At 40.1% G+C, this 23275-nt stretch overlaps 1 non-coding gene across 1 annotated transcript; it reads left to right on the plus strand.

Annotated features, from left to right (window-relative positions):
• Positions 1 to 3993: 3993 nt before the first annotated feature.
• LOC139007848 (small nucleolar RNA SNORD35) lies at positions 3994 to 4081 on the plus strand. The gene has a single exon (XR_011470993.1). It is a non-coding gene; the product is annotated as a small nucleolar RNA SNORD35 (small nucleolar RNA).
• The last annotated feature ends 19194 nt before the right edge of the window (positions 4082 to 23275 follow it).

The following is a 23275-nucleotide window of genomic DNA, read 5'->3' on the forward strand; positions in this document are numbered from 1 at the left end:
TAATACTAAGATGGCCAAGATAAGGACCCTTTGGTACTTCTAAATTAATATTTTGTGTGCACAATTAGAAAAAGCTTGCTATAAAATGGACCAACCTATGATGTCAGCCCAATTCTTTTAAGGTATTAACAACAGCTGTCCTTAATTTAAAGGGGGAAGGTAATTTGAAACTGGACTTGTTAAGGACAGATATAAACTGTAAATGCCTCCAAAACAATATTTAGATCCAACTAATCTTATATAAACTAGTGAGTTTCTTCCAAAACAGTTTTGATACAACTATTCATGGCTAGAATGTCTCTGCATCTATCTGCATGTATCTATCCATATTGTTAATGTGCCCTAGCTGATTTGGCTCAGTGGATAGAGCATCCGCCTGTGGACTGAAGGGTCCTGGGTTCAATTCCAGTTAAGGGCACTTGCCTGGGTTGTGGGCTTGGTCCCCAGTAGGGGGTGTGCAGGAGGCAGCCAATCAATGATTCTCTCTCATCATTGATGTTTCTATCCCCTCCCTTTTCCTTCCTCTCTGAAATCAATAAAAATATATTTAAAAATAAATAAATAAATAAATAAATATGAAATAACTTTTTACCTTCAGATGATATTATTAAAATTAATATAAAATCAGGCCCTTGTAAGCATTTTTAAAATTCTCGGAAATAAAAACTAACTAGTGCTTTTCAAGTTCACATGATCTAAGATTAATTCTTAGTAAACAAAAGCTAGTTTAAGTTTGGTGATTTAAGTAGAACAGACATTTATTTTTTATAAATATAAAAATATTTATATTTTACCCAGGTTTACAAAAATAAGTTCATATTAATAACTGACTTTGATGTCTGTGAAATATGTCTAGAGGTTATAAAATGTCTTCATAAATCTGCTAAGATAAAGAATGCTAATTGTTTACTTCTTGTTTTCATCTAGAAATTGAGAGGGTTTATTTTCTTTTTCATTGTTTTCTTAGAAATTGGGGTTTTAAGGATTAAAATCTCAATATATGTAATAACTTTAGGGTGTTCCAGAAGGGTCATTGGAGTACATAAAAAGATTTGTTTTTATGCTAAATTGCAAGGAAGCTTTGTAAAATAGGTGATTAAAAAAACTTCTATGGTATATTGTTTGGGGAAACAGTGGTTGTAAATTAAATAAATATCCCATAGGAAACCCAAGATGGAAGTTTGGTTCCTCCAGTCTCCCTTGAAAATCCCATTTTTTCAATTGTTTTGATGTTTAAGTCATGAGGGACCACATATACCATGGTGCTCCCATAAGATTATAATGGAACTAAAAAATTCCTATAACCTATTGAGGTCATAAATCATAGACCTCTTATTGTTGTATCACAATGCATTACACAAATACTTACCATTGTGATACAGTTGCCTATAGTATTTGGTATACTAACATGCTGTATGAGTTTGTGGCCTAGGAAATGTAGGGAAACAGAATTTGTCACCTCAAAATATGTCTTTTTGGGTTAGAATTCTTTTAGGCCAGTTAGTTTTTAAAAATTCTTTTAGGCCAGTTAGTTTGTTAATCCTCACCCGACAATATTTTTCCATTGATTGTAGAGAGAGTGGAAGGGAGGGGGAGAGACAGAGAGAGAGAGAGAAACATCGATATACTAGAAAGAGAGACACATCAATTGGTTGCCTCCTGCATGCACCCTGACAGGGGCTGGGGATCGAGCCTACAACCAAGGTAAGTGCCCTTGAATGGAATCGAATCCAAGACCTTTCAGTCCTCCAGCCAACACTCTATCCACTGAGCCAAACAGCTAGGACCAGGCCAGTTAATTTGAAGAAATAGCAGACATGTATGGCCAGCATGGCTCAGTGGTTGGGTGTCAACCTATGAACCAAGAGATCTGGGTTTGATTCCTGGTCTGGGCACAGGCCCGGTTACAGGCTCGATCCCCAGTAGGAGGCATGCAGGATGCAGCTGATCAATGATTCTTCTCATTTATGTTTTATCTCCCTCTCCCTCTCCCTTCCTCTCTGAAATCAATAAAAATATATTTAAAAAGAAACAGCAGACAAGCTCTAAAAACCAAGTAAAAGTTACACTGGTTCATAGGTCAATGCTCACCCACTGAGCCAAGCTGGCCAGGCCGATGTTGAAACTTTTTAATGTGCTTATTGACATTCTTATCTTTACTCTTGTGATATACCTGTTTAAATGTTTTGCCTATTTCAACAATTTGTGGTTTTTTTCCCCTCTGATTATTGAATTGTAAGAGTTCTGTGCATATTAAGTACTTTCCCCCCCAAAAAAACAAACAAAATTTTTTATTGATTTTGAGAGAGAGAAAGAAGGGAGAGGTAGAGGGAGAGAAACATAAAAAAGCTGCCTCCTGCACTACCCCTACCAGGGATGGAGCCCACACAACCTGAGCATGTGCCCTGACCAGGAATCAAACCGGCAATCTTTTGTTGCACAGGACAATGCCCAACCAACTGAACCACACCAGCCAGGGCAGAAAAAATATTTTTAAGAACTCCAGGGTTATATGATATTTCAAAGTTATAAAGGATTGTTTCCATTTAGTCTCTCACTTACTACAAGAATAGAAACAAAAAAGATTTTATTACTATAAAAATATAGAGTAATGAAGCTTTGGTGGGGAGAATAGGAAATAGGAATTAAAATCAGCCTGGCTGGTGTGGTTCAGTGGATTGAACATAATCCTATGCACCAAGAGGTCACTGGTTCGATTCCTGGTCAGGGCACTTGGCTGGGCTTCAGGCTCAATCCCCAGTAGGGGGTGTGAAGGAGGTAGATGATTGGTATTTACTTCTCAAAGGTTTTTTAAAATATATTTTTATTGATTTCAGAGATGAAGGAAGAGAGAGAGAAACATCAATGATAGAGAATCATTGATCTGCTGCCTCCCGCAGGCCCCCGCATGCCCCCACTGGGGATCGAGTCCGAAACCCAGGCATGTGCCCTGACCAGGAATGGAACCATGACCTGGTTCATAGGTTGACACTCAACACTGAGCCATGCCAGCCAGGCTCATCAATGTTTTTAATCTCCCTCTCCCTTCCTCTGTCTCTAAAATCAATAAAAACATATACTTTTAATAAAGTTAAAATCAATAAAGAAAAAGTTTTATAAGTAATTTCAAAGTACCTTTTAATTAAGGAAAAATTCAAGATAGCATTTGTTCTGCTTAGTGACTACTGAAGGAATAACTTACACACAGAAAACTGTGAGAAAAAGAGCATTTTTTTTAGCCAAACTTCAAAATCCATAACTTAATGAGGTTTATTAACCTTGAAATATCTTAATGATATACAGTTAAATTCAGAATTTACAACCAAGTGCTTAGGGTAACTTGATAAAAGTATTTCTTCACGTTACTCAGGATGAACTACTGAACCCTTGGTGTTGCAATTCGGTCAAGTGACAATTTGCAGAAATAAGTTCCAAGAACTGGCAGGCATTTAGTGTTGAGGAAACCGAACTGACCCAATGAATGTGACCAAATAGTCACTGAGGGTGAGACTGTGGAATTGGCATTGTTCGCATAGCTTTGTCTGATATCCCCCTACCCCCGCCCCCCCCCGCCCTTTTCTGTTGTGTTTGAAGGAAAAACAAACTGGTTTAGAAAAGGGGGCTCTGACAAAAATACATAATTCCTGTAGAAAAAGTGCCCAGATAATCGAAAGCCTTACTTCTTCCTCTTGAACTTTCTCTTTGTTAAATAATTTATATGCCTTGAGTATCATCAATCAAGTTTAACCATGCCTGGGGTACAGCTGACAGGTCCCAAACAAACACAGAATAGGAAAGGAAAGGGAAGAAAGAGTAATAAGAAGTGTGAGCCCTTAGCTTGGTTGGTTAGAGCATTGCCTTGATACACCAAGGTTGTGGGTTCAATCCCCCGTCAGGGCACATACAAGAATCAACCAATGAATGGATAAATAAGTGGAACAACAAATCGATGTTTCTCTCTCACTCCCTTTTTCTCCCTAAAATCAATAAATATGCAGGTGATGTCTATTTTCACGATGGTCTTCAGAGGCCTGTGACAGGCACTGCTGAGAAAGCCAATTGGAAGAACTGATGCCAGAAAAAAGAAAAAAGAAAAAAATTAATAAATAAAAATTTTAAAAAATATTTTTAAAGAATAAAGAGTGTGAAAGAGCAGAAAAGAAAGCTCTTGGTGCAAGGTAGATGCTCTCAGCTGCCTCCTATAGCTACCCAGGAAAGCAAACCAAATACTTTTAAAATACAGAATTGCTTTTTCCACTTCCCAAGCAAATGAAGAAAATAGGTTTTCAAACTTTTATGTACAAAATCAACCTCTGGGAATCTTGTTAAGATTGTCGGTTCCCAAACATTATCCCCAGAGATTCCAATTCATTAAACCTCTGGTCAGACCCAGAAATCAGGCCTTCACCAGTCAGATTTCAGAGATTCTGATGTTATGGGCTCCTCACAGGCTGGGCTTCATGGACCCACAGCCTGTGCAATTGCACAGGGCTCTGTACTCAAAAGGACCCTACACTAGGTTTAATGCTCTTTCATCGCAGACTTGAAGTTCTTAATAACTTTGAACAAGAGGCCCCTTGTTTATACGGGTCTTGCAAGTTACGTAGCTGGTCTTGTCCCATGGACCACATTTAAAAAATACACTGCAGCCCTAACTGGTTTGGCTCAGTGGATAGAGCATCGGCCTGCGGACTGAAGGGTCCCAGGTTCGACCCCGGTCAAGGGCATGTACCTTGGTTGCGGGCACATCCCCAGTAGGGGGTGTGCAGGAGGCAGCTGATCGATGTTTCTCTCTCATCAATGTTTCTAATTCTCTATCCCTCTCCCTTCCTCTCTGTAAAAAAATCAATAAAAATAAAAAATACACTGCAGCCCAGCCGGCATGACTCAGTGGTTGAGCATTGATCTATGAACCAGGAAGTCACGGTTTGATTCCTGGTCAGGGCACATGCCCAGGTTGTGGGCTATATCCTCAGTGTGGGGAGTGCAGGAGGCAGCCAATCAATGGTTCTGTCTAATCCGTGATGTTTCTATCTCTCTCTCTCCCTCTCCCTTCTTCTCTGAAATCAATAAAAAAAGATTTTAAAAAAAATACACTGTCTCACAGTGGTTAGAGCCTTGGCAGAAGGGTTGCAGATTTGATTCCTGGTCAAGGGCACGTACTTGGGTTGCAGGAGGCAACCAGTTGATGTGTCTCTCTCATCTCTTTCTCTCTCTCCCTCTCTCTCTCTTTCTCTCTCTCTCCCTTCTATTCTCTCTAAAAATCAATGGAAAAAATATCCTCGGTTGAGGATTAACAAAAAAATAAAAAACACACAGCAATAAGCATGTTCTCCCTCTTGGGAACATGCCCATGCTTTCCCGACCCCCCCCCCCCCCCCCCGCCCCCAAGGATGTCGTTACCTCTGCGTTTTTCTCTCCTAAACTACAAGGGCCTGTCTACTACCTCTAAATAAACTTTCTCTTATAATTAAAAAGAAGTATTAAATTAATTACACTGCCATAGGAGTTAGGCCTTAGGCTTCAGTCTTCCACTCTCGAAAAGATTCAAGCAATGATCTATAGATCTATTGGATTTTAAGTCTGCTAGACAGCCAGCATCTGAATAAAATAACTTGACACAATTTCTACTTGGCACTCTTGGGTGAGGAGTTCCCCAAGTGGCTCTGTTTCCAGAGGCAGAGCCCAGGGAGAGAAGCAGCCATGGTAGAAAGCAGGTTCCTAGGGGCAGTCATTGTGGGAATTGGCAGTTATTTGTGCAAGAAAGGGATAAAGAAAAATAGGGGGGAGGGGGGAGGAGAGACCTCAGAAATAATACATGGGGGAAAGAAATCATTCTCAGGCCTTTGAGAAGGCAAAATTGACCCAACAAAGGTAAACAGATAACCCTGAAATTCAATTATCTAAAGAAAGCTTTGGTCATGTAAAGCTAGGAAAAGTTAAAAACCTTTGGAACAAATTCTAACCTAATCTAATTCGACTAACCCTTTCAGCAGTGGAAGTCAGTATGTGGAAATGATGACTTAAGTAAATTGTTTCTCTAATTGTATGTGGTAGAACTGGGCGAGAGAAGCTTTAGGATAGCTAATCAAAAGTTAACATTTCCCCATTCATCGTTTATTACTGGTAGAGCATCAACAATGTGCATCTCATGGGATAAAATAAACCACAGAACCATGGTAATGAGTCAGTTCCATCCATGCTGAAAAATAGAATCAGTATACATTTTAGTGAAATTTAAAAAGCAAATTGTTTTTGCCACTCTGATTCAACCTAATTCATCTCAGAAGTCAAGTCAGATTCTCCAGGCTTAAGGGTCTGGCTGGCCTTAAATAGAACGAGAAGGAAAAAGCTGTCTTAGCAATACCTGGAATGGTCAGTTGGTTATTCAACATTCCTTGTAGTAGTTCATTTTCATTTACTCGTTAGTTAGTGTTTAGTGGCTTTAGGAAGGTTTGAGTCATCACAATTTTCACCATTATTATCATCAATGCCACAACTATGTAATAATTGTAATAACAATAGTTAATATAGAAAGAATACTATATGCTGAGCATTTTCTGAATTATACATGTACAATAGTACTATGTCATGGGGTTGTGGTGAGGATTACACACATATATATGGCATAGTACTGATGTTATCTCCATTTTACAGACGAGGAAACTGAAGCAGAGAGGTGAAGTTACTTGTTTAAGATCACACAGCTATTAAACAGCAGAGCCAGGACTCAAACAGAAGGACTATAACTATTAATTACCCAAGAACTTAACCACTAGACCAATAGCGACTCTGTAGTAAAGCAAACAGAGTCGCTATTAACATTGTCAGAAGAAATAAATATATACAACATATTTACTAGTTGCCAGAAGAATGCCCCTGCTCCTCTCACAGTGTACATTTATGTGTATGACTCAATCCCAGGTAAAGGATGCCTATTCCAGGCACTGGTTGCTTAAAATTGTAAACCAGCTATCACTATTAAAAATTTTATTTTTTCAATCTAATGGCTCTAGGAAGTGTAGACCTCAGAGCAATAATAAAACTGTAAGCCTTACACTTGCACCGTGTCATCAAATCCAAGAACTGGCACTATATATATATATATATGAAAGTTTTAAAATATATTTTTTATTGATTTCAGAGAGGAAGGAAGAGGGAGAGAGAGAGCGAAACATCAATAATGACAGAGAATCATTGCTCAGCTGCCTCCTGCAAACCCACCACTGGGGATAGAGGCCGCAACCCAGGAATGTACCCTGACCGGAAATCGAACCTCGACCTCCGGATTCATAGGTTGACGCTCAACCAGTGAGCTATGCTGGCCAGGCAAGAAGGCTTTATTTATAGTCACAGAGGTAGAAGAAGTGACCTGTAAGAGAAATTGGCTCAGGAAACAAGTTACAGAGGCAAAAGAAGGGCCTTTGGAGCTTAGGAGAAAGAGAGAAAAAGAACATACCTAGGGGGAGGGGGAGAGAGAAAGGCATGGGCATGCTCCATGGAGAGAACCGCAAAGAATAAGCAAGTCAGTGAAAGATAAATACCACGTGATCTCACTCATTTGTGGAATATAAAGAACATTTTAAACTGATGAACAAAAATAGATACAGAGGCAAAGCATCGAACAGACTGTCAAACTACAGCGGGAAGGCCGGGGAGGGTTCGGAGGGTAAGAGATCAATCGAAGGACCTGTATGCATGCATATAAGCATAACTAATGGACACAAGACCCTGGGTTGGGGGAGGCGGTGAAGGCATGTGCTGGAGGGTAGGGGAGGCCGGCGGGGAGGTCAATGGGAAAAACAGAAGACATATGTACTACTATTTGTAATACTTTAAACAATAAAATAAAATTTAAAAAAGAGAAAAAAAGAACTGGCTACTTTTAAATAACAAACATTACAGGTTTTCATCAACTGCCAAATTATTTCAAGGTGGAAGAGTAAATCACAGTAGTTTCCAGCATATAACATGGTGCTTGGCTTGTACTGAGTGCTCAATAAATGTTGATAGAGAGAAGGGAAGGTAGAAAAGGAAGGCAAAATTATCTTAAAGTCTTTTAGTAGTGTCTAAGTGTGACTTCAAAATATCATTCAACTTTTTTTAATAGCATTCACTCATTCATTCATTTAACAATATTTATTGAATATTTACTATGTAATAAGAACTATGCTAGACATCAAGGGTATGAATTTAAAAGTTACTATGGAATAAACACACCAAAAAATGTAAAATATATGAAAATCCAGTTGTCACATAATGAGTAAAACTAGCAATTAAAGAAGCACACAAAGGAATATGTAAAGGTTGAAAGCAAAATCAATATAGATATTGCAAATTTGGTGAGGGAACTGCATATTTGCCTTTACTTTCCAGATTCTTTCTTCCCTAATAACCCCCTCTCTCCACACCGACATCTTAATCACCCATTCTCAGAATCAAGTTATTCAAGTTCTGCAATAAATTTCTTAGCTTCATAGACCTACTGCTTTTCACTAGTTCACTCATTAAATAAATACTAAATGTGGCATCTCTAAATAGCTCATGTTTCTTTAAATTTAGCCAATTAAGAAACAAGTTATAACACAATCCACAACTATTTTGGGGAAGAGAAACTCACACACAGGAAACATGAAAATAACCTTAGAACATACCAGAGTTGTGTGAAAACAAGTGCAAATCAAGACAATATTTAATTTATATTGCCACCATGCCAATTGGATATGAAGCCCAGTAGGGAAAGGTGATTGAATTGGCCTATTAAGAAATTTGGAGGTGGGCCCTGGCAAGTTGCTCAGTGGTTAGAGCATTGGCCCTTAGACCAAAAGGTCTCGGGTTCAATTTCTGATCAAGGGCATGTACCTCCATTGCAGGCTCGATCCCCAGCCCCAGACGGGGTGCGAATAGGAGGCAACCAATCAATGTGTCTCTCTCACATTGATGTTTCTCTCTCTCTCTCTCTTCCCCACCTCTCTCCCCTCCACTCTCTTTAAAAAAAAAAAATAAATGGAAAAAATATCCTCAGGTAAGAATAAAAATTAATTAAAAAAAGAAATTTGGAGATGGAAAGTCCAAAGAAATGATTATAGAAGATCTTGTTAACAATAGAAGCAAACAGTAGAAGACTACTTAAAACTCTGCTGATGCTAAAAACAGTTGTTGGATCTCTCTGTTTTATTCTATTTTGCCTGTTTTAAAACCATTTTTCAAACCACACTGATACATGGTTTTCAAGCCTGGGTTTGGCCACAGGAGAGCTCCAGCTGGTTCAAGGCTAATTAGAAGACATTTTATAAATAGCATGTCTAAGAGTTTATAATGCCACTCCATTGGGAAGTGACTTAGCTCTAGAGAATGCGGTCACATGTTTATATTGGCTTCTTCTCTTAACCCCAGTTTGGTTAATTACTACAATTATGCTTTTGTCAATTTAACAGCTCTGAACCTTTGTCAGACATTACCCCTGTTATGTGCCTTCATACTTCCTTTTAAAAAAATATTTTTTATTGATTTCAGAGAGAGGAAGAGAGAGGGAGAGATAGAAACATCAATGAGGAGAAAGAATCATTGGTTGGCTGCCTCCTGCACACCCCACACTGAGGATGGAGCCCTCAACCTGGGGATGGAGCCCTCAACCATGTACCCTGACGGGGAATCGAACTGTGACCTCCTAGTTCATAGGTCGATGCTCAATCACTGAGCCACACAGGCCAGGCTAGAATATTATTGACTACATTCCCTAGATGTACTTTACATCCCCATGACTATTCTGTAACAACCAATTTGTACTTCTTAATTTCTTCACCTTTTTCATGCATCCACCTTCAACCCCCTTCACATCTGGCAACCAACAAAAAGTTCTCTGTATGTATGAGTCTGTTTCTGTTATACTGTCCACTTTGTTTGTAGATTCAATTGTTGATAGATATGTATTTATTGCCATTTTACTGTTCATCTTTCTTATCTTTTTTTCTCCTTCTTAAAGAAGACCCTTTAATATTTCATGTAATACTGCTTTGATGGTGATGAATTCCTTTAGCTTTTTCTTGTCTGGGAAGCTCTTTATCTGACCTTCAAATCTAAATGATAGTTTTGCAGAGTAGAGTAATCTTGGTTGCAGGTCCTTGCTTTTCATCACTTTGAATATTTCTTGCTACTCCCTTCTGGCCTACAAAGTTTCTGTTGAGATATCAGCTGCCAGTCATATGGGTCTTCCTTGTAGGTAACTAACTGCTTTTCTCTTGTAGCTTTTAAGATTCTGTTTGTCTTTAACCTTTTGCATTTTTAATTATGATGTGTCTTGGAGTGGGCCTCTTTGGGTTCACCTTGTTTGGGACTCTCTGTGCTTCCTGGACTTGTATGTCTGTTTCTTTCACCAGGTAAGGGAAGTTTTCTGTCATTTTTCCAAGTAGGTTTTCAATTTCCTGCTTCCTCTCTTCTCCTTACAGTACCCCTATGATGCAAATGTTGGTATGCTTGAAGTTGTCCCAGAGGATCCTTACACTATCCTTTTTTTATGGTTTTGGGGGATTCTTTTTTCTTTTTGCTGTTCTGATTGGGTATTTTTTGCTTCCTCATACTCCAAATTGCTGATTTGATTCTCTGTGTCCTCTACTCTACTGTTGAGTCCCTGTAATTATTCTTTATTTCAGTTAGTATAGCCCTAATTTCTAACTGGTTTTTTTTTTTTTTTTTTATGCTGTTGAGGTCCTCACTAAGTTCCTTGAGCATCTTTATAATCAGTATTTTTAACTCTACGTCTAGTAGATTGCTTATCTCCATTTTGTTTAGGTTTTTTGTTTTATTTTGTTTTGTTAATCCTTAACGGAGGATATTTTCCCATTGATTTTTAGGGAGAGTGGAAGAGAGAGAGAAAGACAGAGAGAAACATTGATGTGAGAGAAACACATTGATTGGTTGCCTCCTGCACAAGCCCCAACCAGGGCCTGGGCCAGGGAGGAGCCTGCAACCAAGATATGTGCCCTTGACTGGAATCAAACCTGGGACTCTTTGTTCCGCAGGCCAATGCTCTATCCACTGAGTGAAACTGGCTAGGTCTTGTATAGTGTTTTTTTTTAATGGAATTTTGATCTGTTGTTTCATTTGGCCCATGTTTCTTTGTCTCCTCATTTTGACTGCTTCCCTGTGTTTGTTTCTATTTATTAGGTAGAGCTGCTATGTCTCCCAGGCTTGGTAGCATGGCCTAATGTAGTAGGTGTCTTGTAGGGTCCAGTGGCATAACCTCCCTGATAGCCCCAGCTGGGCACTCAAAGTGTGCCCCCTGTGTGGGCTGCACACCATCCTGTTGTAGTTGAGTCTTGATTGCTGATGGCACATCAATCAGATCGGCTGCGAAGACTGGCTGTGACCACTGACCACCAACCTCCAACCACCTTGGAGGATCACCTGTGCAGGGACACACTGCACAGAGCGGGACTTATTTCAGCAGGGCTCTGGTTCCCACTGAGTCTTCCCTTGAGTGTGCTGCTTATGAAGGTGGTTGGGTGGTAGTGCTTTGACATGGTCTGAAGCTGTCTACTGGGTAAACTGGCTCAGGGGCCTCCCAGAACATGCAGGCCAAGATCAGCCACTGCCTGTGTTTTGCCCTGGGCCTCCAGGCATAAACTACAAAGCAATCTGCAGATGGCTGCTTCTTGTACTGAGCTTGGAGGTGCCTAGGCGAGGCCAAACTGTGAACCAAGGCTGGCTGCTACTAGTGCCAGGCTTGGGCCAATTTGCTAGAGGCCAGATGCTGCTCATTTGAGAGATTTTAGGAAAATCTGAAGCATGAGCCAAGACAGGCCATTCTTATGGAAATAGTGTGGTTAGGCCCAAAAGGTGGGTGGGGTGGGGTCTCAAGGAATCATCAGAGTGGGGCAAACAGTGTGAGCCAAGTTGATGGAGTCTCAGATATGGCACCTATCAGCTGGCTCTGGGGGGGAAGGCTCATCAAAGGAGCAATGGCCTCTGTCAGCACTTCTGTTTAGGAGAAAGCTTCCCCTCCACCTCTCACCCCGATGCCAGACAATTCAGTTCCTCCCTGTAGGTCTTTGGTGCCTTTTAAACTTCTGTCCCCATGCTGGAGCTCAGAGGGAGTGAGTCTGAGTAAGTCCATGTGCAAGCCCTTTAAGAGGAACTGCCTGGGACTCCAGCAGCCTCGGCCTCCCTCAGCCTCAATTCCCACTGGCTATTATAGCCAGAAGTTTTGGAGACTTCTCTTTTGGGGACTGGAACCCTAGGCATGGATGTCTGGTGTGGGACTGGGACTCCTTGCTCCTCTGGGGGGACCTCCACAGTCAAGGTATCCCTCCTTATTTTTATCTGCTATACATGGGTCATGGAACCAGCCCATTCCACACCTCTGCCCTTCCTACCAGTCTCAATGTGAATTCTTCTTTAATTTCATAGCTATAGGACTTCAGCTCAATTTCAGGTGGTTCTGAATGATGGCTGTTCTGTAGTATAGTTGTAATTTTGATGTGGTTCTGGGAAGTAGTGAATACTGCATTTACCTACTCCATCATCTTGACCAGAAGTCCACCATGTCTTCCTATATTTAAAAAAAGAAAGGAAGGAAGGAAGGAAGGAAGGAAGGAAGGAAGGAAGGAAGGAAGGAAGGAGAAAGAAAGAGAAAGAAAGAAAGAAAGAAAGAAAGAAAGAAAGAAAGAAAGAGAGAAAGAACATATATATCAATAGAATAGAATGAAAAGTCCAGAAATAAGCCCATACATCTACAGTCAATTGATTTCTGACAGGATGCCAAGATCAGTCAATGGAGAAAGAATAATCTTTCCAACAAGTGATAGTGGGACAACAGATATCCAGATGCAAAATAATGAATTTAGAACGCTATTTTACACCATGTACAAAAATGAACTCAAAATGGATTAAAGGCCCAGCCAGTATGGCTCAGTGTTTGAGCTTTGACCCATGGACCAGGAGGTCACTGGTTCTATTCCTGGTCAGGCCACATGTCTGGGTTGCAGGCTCGATCCCAGTCAGGGGTATGCAGGAGGCAGTCAATTGATGTTTCTCTCTCATTGATGTTTCCAGCTCTCTATCCCTCTTCCTTCCTCTCTGAAATCCATAATATATATATACATATTTGTACTACAACTAAAATTCTTAGAAAAAATATATGTATAATCTTTCTGTTTTCATATTAGGCAACAGTTTCTTATATATGATATCTAAAACACAAGGAACCAAAGAAAAATAGATAAATTGGACTTCATCAAAATTAAAGACTTTTGTGTATCAAAAAAGTTAAATGACAATGCAACAAAATGGGAGAAGATATTTGAAATCATATAGGGTGTCCCCCAAAAAAACATGTACACACATTTTGAATAATTAATAAAGGCAATGTTTATTAAAATACATTTCTTTTTTTAAATTTCTTTATTATTATTATTATTATTATTACTAGAGGCCCAATGTATGAAATTTGTGCAAGAGGCTCGGCCCTCGCAGCTGTGGTGGCTTGCCTCAGCCCTTGCAGCCGCAGCTTCGTCTGGAAGGTCATCCGGAAGGTCCAGTCTAATTAGCATATTATGCTTTTATTATTATAGATTATTTTTTTTAATCCTCACCTGAGGATTTTTCCCATTGATTTTTAGAGAGAGTGGAAGACAGAGGGAAAGGCAGAGAGAAATATCGATGTGAGAGAAACACGTCTATTTTTTGCCTCCTGCATGAGCCCAGACAAGGGCCTGGGCCGGGGAGAATCCTGCAACCAAAGTACGTGTCCTTGACCAGAATTGAACCTGGGACCCTTTGGTCCCCAGGCCGATGCTCTATCCACAGGGCCAAACTAGCTAGGGCTACATTTCATTTTTAAAATTGAGCTACCAGCTGTTAAAGTGTGTGTACATTTTTTTGAGACACCCTGTATATTTGATAAAGATCTAGTATACAGACTATATAAAGAAATCTTGGAACTATGCAATAAAAAGACAAATAGTTCAATTAAAAAAATGGGTAAAGGATTTGAATTAACATTTCTCCAAAGAAGATCTATAGATGTCCAATAAGCACATAAAAAGATGCTCAACTTCTTAGTCATTAGGGAAATGTAAGTCAAAACAACAATGAGATACCACTTTACACACAGTAGAATGACTATAATTAAAAAATGAAAACAAACATTCTGGTTAAGATGGCAGTGTAGGTAAATACGGCAATCGCATCCTCCCACAACCACATCAAAATTACAACTAAACCACAGAACAACCATCATTTAGGACTGCCTGAAATCTGGCTGAATGGAAGTCCTACAACTAAAGAATTAAAGAATAAGCCACATTGAGACTGGTAGGAGGTACGAAGGTGTGCAATGGGCTGAGACCCACATATGGTGGTTTTATTTTTTTCTTGGGTTTTGTGTGTGTGTGTTTTGCAGTTCTTTTTTTTAAATCAGGAGAGATATCTTGGCTGTGGAGGTCTACGTGAGGAGCCAGGGGTCCCAGCCTCACACCAGACTCCTCAGCCCAGGGTTCCAGCGCTGGGAAAAGAAGTCCCCACAACTTTGAGCAGAAAGAAACAGTGGGAATTGTGGCTGAGTGACATAGAGGCTGCTGGAGTCCCAAGTGTTCCTCTTAAAGGGCTGGCACAATGACTTACACACTCCCTCTGAGCTCCAGGGCTGGGGCAGCAGCTTGAAAGGGTTCATAGACATACGGGGAGGAACTGAATTGTCTGGCATCAGGACAGAACGGGGGGTGGGGGGGGCAGCTTTCTCCCAGACAAAAGTACTGGCAGAGGTCATTGTTTCTATGCTGAAACTTCCCCTGCCACAGAGGTGACTGGCAGGTACCATATCTGAGTCTCCATCAACCTGGCTCACACTGTTCACCTGGCCCTGGTGACTTCCTGAGAACCTGTCCCACCTAATTTGCAGCCCCACCCAAGTTGTTTGCAGTGGTCCTTCCATATGAATAGCCTGTCCTGGCTCAGGCTTCAGACTTTTCTAAAATCTTTCAAACAAGCAGCAGCTGGCCTCAGAGTGCCCCATACATATCAATGAGAGGCCCCATGCCAGGCACTAGCAGCAGCTTGCCTTGATTCACCATTTGGCCTCTCCTGGGCACCTCTAAGCCAACACAAGTAGCAGCCATCTGCAGATCACTCGGTAGCTTATGTCAGGTGGCTCCAGACAGGGCACAGGCAGTAGCTGACTATGAACCTCCTAGGAGGTCCCAGAGCCAGTGCACCTGGTGATCAGCTTCAGACCATGCCAGATTACAACCCTACTACATCCATGAGCAACACACTCAAAGGTCAGATTCGGAGAGTACCAAAGCCCCACTGAACCAAGTCCTGCTCCATAGGAGTGTCTCCTGCACATCAGCTCTTCCACTGTAGTCGCAGCTGGTCCACACAGCCAATTGGCCTGGAGGTCAATCCCTCCCAGTGATGCCAACAGAAAACAAGGCTCAATTATAACAAGACAGTGCATGCACCCCATATAACGGTGCACTTAGAGTACCCACTCAGGTGACTGGGGAGGCTGAGCCACTGGGTCCTACAGGACACTTACTACACAAGGCCACTCTACCAATTCCAGGGGTCATAGCAGCTCTACCTAATACATATAAACAAACACAGGGAAGCAGCCAAAATGTGGAGACAAAGAAATGTCACAAATGAAAGAACAAGAGAAATCTCCAGAAAAAAATGGAAGCAAGCAAACTAACAGATACAAAGTTCAAAACAATGGTTATAATGATGCTCAAGGATCTTAATGAGAGCTTCAAGGGACTTAGTGACTACTTTAAGGAACTTAGAGAGTAAGTCAATGTCATAAAAAGTACCATAAGACATCATAAAAAAGTCATAAATTAAGCATATACTAATTGAAATGAAGAATAATTTACAGGGAATCAACAGTAGAGAAGAAGACACAGAGAATCAAATCAGTAATTTGGAGTATGAGGAAGCATAAAACACCAATCAAAACAACAAAAAGCAAAAAGAATCCCCCAAAACCATAAAAAAAAAAAAGGATAGTGTAAGGATCCTCTGGGACAACTTCAAGCATACCAACATTTGCATCATAGGGATACTGTAAGGAGAAGAGAGGAAGCAGGAAATTGAAAACCTACTTGGAAAAATGACAGAAAACTTCCCTTACCTGGTGAAAGAAACAGACATACAAGTCCAGGAAGCACAGAGAGTCCCAAACAAGATGAACCCAAAGAGGCCCACTCCAAGACACATCATAATTAAAAATGCAAAAGGTTAAAGACAAACAGAATCTTAAAAGCTACAAGAGAAAAGCAGTTAGTTTCCTACAAGGAAAACCCATATGACTGGCAGCTGATATCTCAACAGAAACTTTGTAGGCCAGAAGGGAGTAGCAAGAAATATTCAAAGTGATGAAAAGCAAGGACCTGCAACCAAGATTACTCTACTCTGCAAAGCCATCATTTAGATTTGAAGGTCAGATAAAGAGCTTCCCAGACAAGAAAAAGCTAAAGGAATTCATCACCACCAAAGCAGTATTACATGAAATGTTAAAGGGTCTCCTTTAAGAAGAAGAAAAAGAAGAAAAGAAAAGATATGAACAATAAAATATCGATAAGTACATATCCATCAATAATTGAATCTAAAAATCAAAATAAATGAACAAGGAATCTAATGAACAAAATAAACTGATGAATACAATATAACTAGAGGCATGGAAACATAGAACAGATTGACTAATCTCAGAGGGACGGGGTCAGGGATGGGAAGAGATTAACCAAAGAACTTATATACATATATGCATGACCTATGAACACAAACAATAGGGTGGTCAAGGCCTGGGGTGGGGTGGGATCGGGTAGAGGGGCACAATGGGGGCAAAAATGGGGAGACATCTGTAAATCTCTCAACACCAAAATTTTTAAAATAGTGAAAACAAAAACATAAACTAGAAAATAACAAGTATTGGTGAGGATATGAAAATATTGGAACCCTAATGCATTGCTGGTAGTAATGTAAAATTATGCAGCCAATATGGAAAACAGTTCTGGCAGCTTCTCAAAAAGTTAATATGGTGTTGCCATATGACCTACCATTATCTCTAGGTTTAAAATAATTAAATTGATATGTTCACACAAAAACATATACAGGGAATCCCCCCCAAAATGTATACACACACTGAATAATTATAAAGTCAGTGTTTATTAAAATACTTTTCATTTTCAAAATCGAGCTACCAGCTCAATGTATATACATTTATAGGGATTTCTTGTATATGAGTGTTCATTGCAGTATTATTTGTAAGAGCCAAAAAGTATAAACAACTGAAATATTTATCAATTGATAAATGGGTAAACAAAATGAGGTATTGATACAAAGGAATATTATTTGGCCATAACAAGGGAATGAAATACTGATAAATGCTACAACATGAGTGAACCTTGAAAACATTTTGCTGAGTGAAAGAAGCCAGACATGGAAGGCTGCATATGGTATGATTCCATTTATAAGAAGTTTCCAGAACAGGTAAATCCATAGAGACTGAAAATAGATTAGTGGTTGCCAGAGACTGGGGAAGAAAAGAATGGTGAATGACTGCTAACGGGTATGGGATTCCTTTGGGGGGTAATGAACGTATTCTAGAATTAGATGGTGATGATGGTTGTATAACCTTGTGAATATACTAAGAACCACTGAATTGTACACTTTAAAATGGTGAATTATATCTCAAAAAACAAATATCAATAAAGTACAATAGAAATAAAAAAGAATATATCTCAATAAAAACAAATATTAACAAAAAATATTTGATATCTCTTACCATGTCAAAGCAGGAAAGGATCTTAAGTATCATTGGTCTACCTTGATCATTTTAGAGAGAAGGAAATTGAGGCCCAGAGGAAGGGAATGGCTTTTAAAAAGTGACACAGCTAGTCAGCTGCCAGTTGAATAAGGGGGTTCAGGATCTCTGCTACCAGTAGAGTACTTTCCCTTTTTTCTAAATTCTTTAACATGTATGAAAAATTTCAGTCGTATACAAAAATAGAGGAAGTAGCATACACTCCCTGCACCTATAACCCAATTTTAATTATTGTCAGTACACAGCCAATCTAATTTCACCTATGACCTCATCCACTTATGTCCCTCCTAGATTATTTTGAAATGTATCTTAGATATCATATTATCCACACATAAATAATGCAGTATGTGCATGTTGTCATGTATTTTTACTTACATGGTCTCTTTCCCACACACATATAAATGCATGCAAAAGAAAAAGTAAATGTCCCTGCCAAAGAACAAAAGAAAGATAGAAAGAATGGTGAACAAAGAAACTGGTAAAGCTTTAAGTAAATCTAAATATGGATTCACTTTGTGCCACAAGAATTTTAAAAAATATTTTTATTGAGTTTTAGGGAGAGAGGGAGGGAGAGGAAGAGAGAAAGAGAAACATAATGAGACTGAAATGTCGATCAGCTGCCTCCTGCACCTCCCCTACGATCCCCTATCAGGGATCCAGCCTGCAACCTGGGCATGTGCCCTGACTGGGAATCGAACTTGCAACCTTTTGGTGCACAGGACAATGCCCAACGAACTGAATCATACCTGCCAGGGCTGCAAGAATTTTTAAAACATACAACACCTGACTATTTAGTCAGGGGCACTGACCTCTTTTCCCTTAGATTGTCAAAATAAAAAATAAGAAAAAATGATAGCAGCCCAAACAACAATAGTTGTCCAGTGTGAATGAATCAAAATTATACTTTTTTTCAGATCGGCAAAAAATATAAGATAGTTTTTGGTGTGTTGCAGAATTTAATCTATAGTAATAAAAGCATAATATGCTAATTAGACCTGACGTCCTGCCGGACAACCTTCAGGATGAAGCCAGGGCTGTGAGGAAAGCCCAGGTCCCGGGTGCTGAGGGAAGCCAGTGCCGGCAGCCGGGGGAAGGAAGGCCTACTCTTGCACGAATTTCATGCATTGTGCCTCTAGTTAGTTTATGTTTGCCATGAAATGAAAAGGTTGAGAATTGCTACAGTAGATGAATGGATATGTAAAATATGGTATATGCATACATTGTAATATTGTGTCTCATTAAAACGAATAAACTAGATCTATGTGGATCAGTGTGCACAGATCTCAAACATAATGGACTAAAAACAAGTTGCAAAACAACATGAAAAACATTAACAGTAAAAAGACACTGATTCGAAATAGAAAGGAAAACATATCTGTTCATAGCATGAAGACAGAAAGAGAATAGGACCAAGAGTGGTGGTTAAAGGGATTTTTAGCTACATCCATAATGTTTTATTTCTTTGGAGAAGAAAAGAAGATGAGGCACATATGAGTGTAACCATTAGAAATCTTGGATTGGGAGGATAGAGACGTTGTGATATTATTTGTGTTTCTTATATTACCATATCTGTGCTTAAATTTTTATTTTTACTTTTTTTAGTTGATTTTTTTAGAAAAAGGAAAGGAGAGAAAGAGAGAAAGAGAGAGAAATATGTATGTGAGAGAGAAACATCAATAGGTTGCCTCCATATCACCCTGACTAGGGATCAAACCTGCAACCAGGGCATGTCTGGAAATCAAACTGGTGACTTTTCCATGCATGGGACAACACTCAACCAGCTGAGCCACACCAGCTGGGGCTTTACTTAAATTTTTAAAACTCATAAACATTTCTGAAAATTGTATGTGTATTGTATAAATATATATTAAGAAGAATTAAGGAGTCTGAAGAGCAACCTATAATTTTGGCCTAAGTCATCTATGTTATATAAATAGTCCCTGCTAGATATGAATTTTGTTTGTTAATCCTCACCCAAGGACATTTTTTCATTGATTTTTTAGAGAGTGTGGAAGGGAGGGGAAGAGACACAAAGAGAGAAACATCGATGTGAGAGAGACACATCGATTGGTTGCCTCCCACACAGGCCCTGACCCGGACTGGAGCTGGATCCTGCAACCGAGGTATGAGGTACATGCCCTTGGCTGGAATCAAACCCAGGACCATTCAGTCCATAGGCCAATGCTCTATCCACTGAGCCAAACTGGCCAGGGCTAAGATACAGATTTTACTGGCACTATGCACCTGCTCCAAGGAGGAACACCCACCATCTTTGCTCTCCATTCTTCCACTTCTAGATTTTGACAAAACTGATCCACATTTTCAGATTTTCCTGTCTTCATGATTTTAACTCCAGAATAGGATTCAGGTAGGTTAGAAAGAAACATTCCATTTGAAGTAAAGTCAAAGATGATATCCTAAATTAAGGAGAAATATTTATCTAGCATTTATTTATATTGATTTTAGAGAGGAATGGAGAGGGGAAGAGAGAGAGAGAGAGAGAGAAACATCAATGATGAGAGAGAATCATTGATCAGCTGCCTCCTGCACGCCCCACAATAGGGATTGAGGCTGCAACCTGGGCATGTGCCTGACCGGAAATTGAACCGTGACCTCCTGGTTCATAGGTCAACACTCAACCATGCCGACTGGGCTTTATCTAGCACTTATATTTTCATATTTATCATATTGACATTCTCACAGTAAGAATGGATTCTGTTTGAGATGTGTATGTTTGTGGGCAAGGGTGCGGCCAAATACTAAGTAGACCAAAGTAGCTGGAGAGACAGGCTCAGCCGCAGAGGCTGGACCTCAAAAGGGCGACATCCAGGGGTAACGGCAAGTTCAGCTACAGGCAGTGCAGAGGTCAGCCCTGAGGACAAGGGACAAGTGATTACAGGCAGTTGGAAACAGTAACTGGGTTAGGAGTGTTAGTTATTGAGTGAGATTAAAGGTAAGGCTGTGGCAACAGTATAATAGCTGATGATCTGACCGTTTGTGTCAGGATCTCATCTGGTATACAGAGCCAACATTGCGGGAGAGGGATTTGGTAATGATTTGTCAAGGTAATAGGACTATATCCTAGGAGCTTAGAAAAGATTTTTGCATTGGTGAGGACTTGTTTGGTTCCTAACAACAGAAACTCAATAATTGGGTGGCGTTGACTTCAGATGCAATGGGATCCAGAGGTTTAAATGATGCAGTCAGAACTGTTTTTCACTTACCATCTATGTTAGTCAGGTTTGCTATAATCATACTATGTAGCAAGTAACCCCTAAATCTCTATGCTATATAACATGTAACCTCAAAATTTCAATGGCCCATAACAACAAACATTTATTTCATGCTCATAGATCAACAGATTGGCTATGATTAAGCTAATATTGTATTGATTCAGCTTGGCTGGGCTCAACTGGAGTTCAGGCTTCAAGCAGAAGAATGAACAGTTTTCTAGGGCCTGTTCTCATGACAGAGAGTAGAAGATCCAAAATGGTTGGTGGAAACTCTTAAGGCCTCAGCTTAGACTGGGCACACTGGTCATTTCCATCCACAATCTGTTGGTCAAAGCAGGTCATATGGCTAAGTCCGAAGTTAATGGGAAGGGAAGTATATTCCATTTACTTAGTGGGAGGCACTACAAAGTCACATGGCAAAAGATTAGATAGATAATAGATGATAGATAATAGATAAATAGATCTCTCCTTTTATATAACTTCAGAAAGACAGTGAAAAGTTGAAAATAATAATATAATCCAAACACTATCTCTGAACTTTGCTCATCTCTGCTTGGCTTTACCCTGCTTGCAGGCTCTGTTGCCAAGGGCAAGATGGCTGCTAGCTGTCCCTGTTTCACTTTCTCCAAACTTAGCAGCCTTAATGAACAGAGACCAATCTTCCAGGTAGCTTAAGTTTAAAAAAAAGTCTAAGAAGGCTCTGATTTGTCTGCCATGGTCTCTATAGCTCTCCCTGAATCTGCTACCACAACCATGGGGGACAGAATCCTCTGACTGGCCAGGCTAGGTCACAGACTCACACTCTACCATCTGAGGATTAAGAGGGGGATGTGGTCAACCAGAATCACATAAAGCTAGTGAGGGGTGGCAAAAGGAATCAACACTGGGCAGACATAAGCACTACAGTCTCTAATCTCAGCAAGAAACTAGAAGCCTAGTTGGGGAAATCAAGTAAAAACCCAGCTCTAAGGTGTCAACATGAGAGAACTAGGGAGAGATCAGCAGAGCCCCAGAGAACCAGAGTGACAGCTGTCAATGATGTAAGAAACGTCCACATAAGCATAACCAATGGATGCAGACACCAGGGGGGTGAAGGCATGAACGTGAGTCGGGTGGGGGCAGAAATGGGGGGGATAAGGACACATGTAATCAATAAAGAAAGGAAGAAAGAAAAGAGAAACGTCCAAACCTGTACAAAATGTTTTGACTTTATCTGAGTCAAACAGGATATGCCTGGGAGCAAGGTCTCAATAGACTGAGAAAAATGCTTCTAAGAGATGACAGTTTGCAGCTTCTTTTATGCATTTGAAATGAAGGTGGAATGTAGAGAAGATTACATGAATGTAGGAGAAAACAAAGGAATCCAATTACAAGATAGTTAGCAAGATTGTGTTTTTTTGAAAGTGGTCACCTTTAGAAAGAGGGGTCTGCAAAGAAGCATTTTAAAGAGGTATTAACCTGGTTGCACAGAAACAATAGACAAGGCTTACTTACGGAAAAGATAGCCTTTTACTACTAACGAAGTTACACATATGCCTGGGACATGACTACACACTAAGACCCGCCCAGTTAGGAATTTATGATCAGATCATCCTGTGAGGTGACTTTCCCTAGAACCCCTTTTATTGTCCAGGCAGCAGTGGGACTTCGGGTGAAGTTTTTGTGTACTTCTTATTCCTACACTTGATCGTAGCCAAAAGCCCCAAAAGCGATGTACTTCTAATTCCTGTTGTGGATCTGGTAGGGGCCTAGTGGAGACATGGTGGAGACCTGGATCTCTAGGAACATCCACTTTTAGGATCTAGAAAACGTAACGGGAGGAAACAATGTCTTTTTAGCTATACTGGTAAACTTAAAATGTTTTTTATTTATTTGTTTAAAAATGTTTTTTAACAGGTGAAAAGCTAAGCACATCTGAATCTCAGGGAAAAGCTATGCTGCTCCAACTTCAAGATTAAGACATTGGTGCTGTGGTGGAGAACCACGGGGTAAAATGAGCTCTACACTTACCAGGACTACGTCATTACAGTGAGGGCAACATGGCTGACCTTTCACCAGGTGGCAGGTGTATTGGCCCTCTGTAGACTCATGAGTCAGAACACTGTACCAGGCTTCATCTGATAACACACCAACAACTTCATATTGAAAAAAAAAATGATAGCCTGGCTGATGTGGCTCAGTGGTTGAGCGTCAACCTATGAACCAGGAGGTCATGGTT

This window comes from Myotis yumanensis, unplaced genomic scaffold (genome assembly GCF_028538775.1).
Source record: "Myotis yumanensis isolate MYYU_CA2020_CCGP unplaced genomic scaffold, mMyoYum1.0.hap1 SCAF_3, whole genome shotgun sequence".
Lineage (NCBI taxonomy): Eukaryota > Metazoa > Chordata > Mammalia > Chiroptera > Vespertilionidae > Myotis > Myotis yumanensis.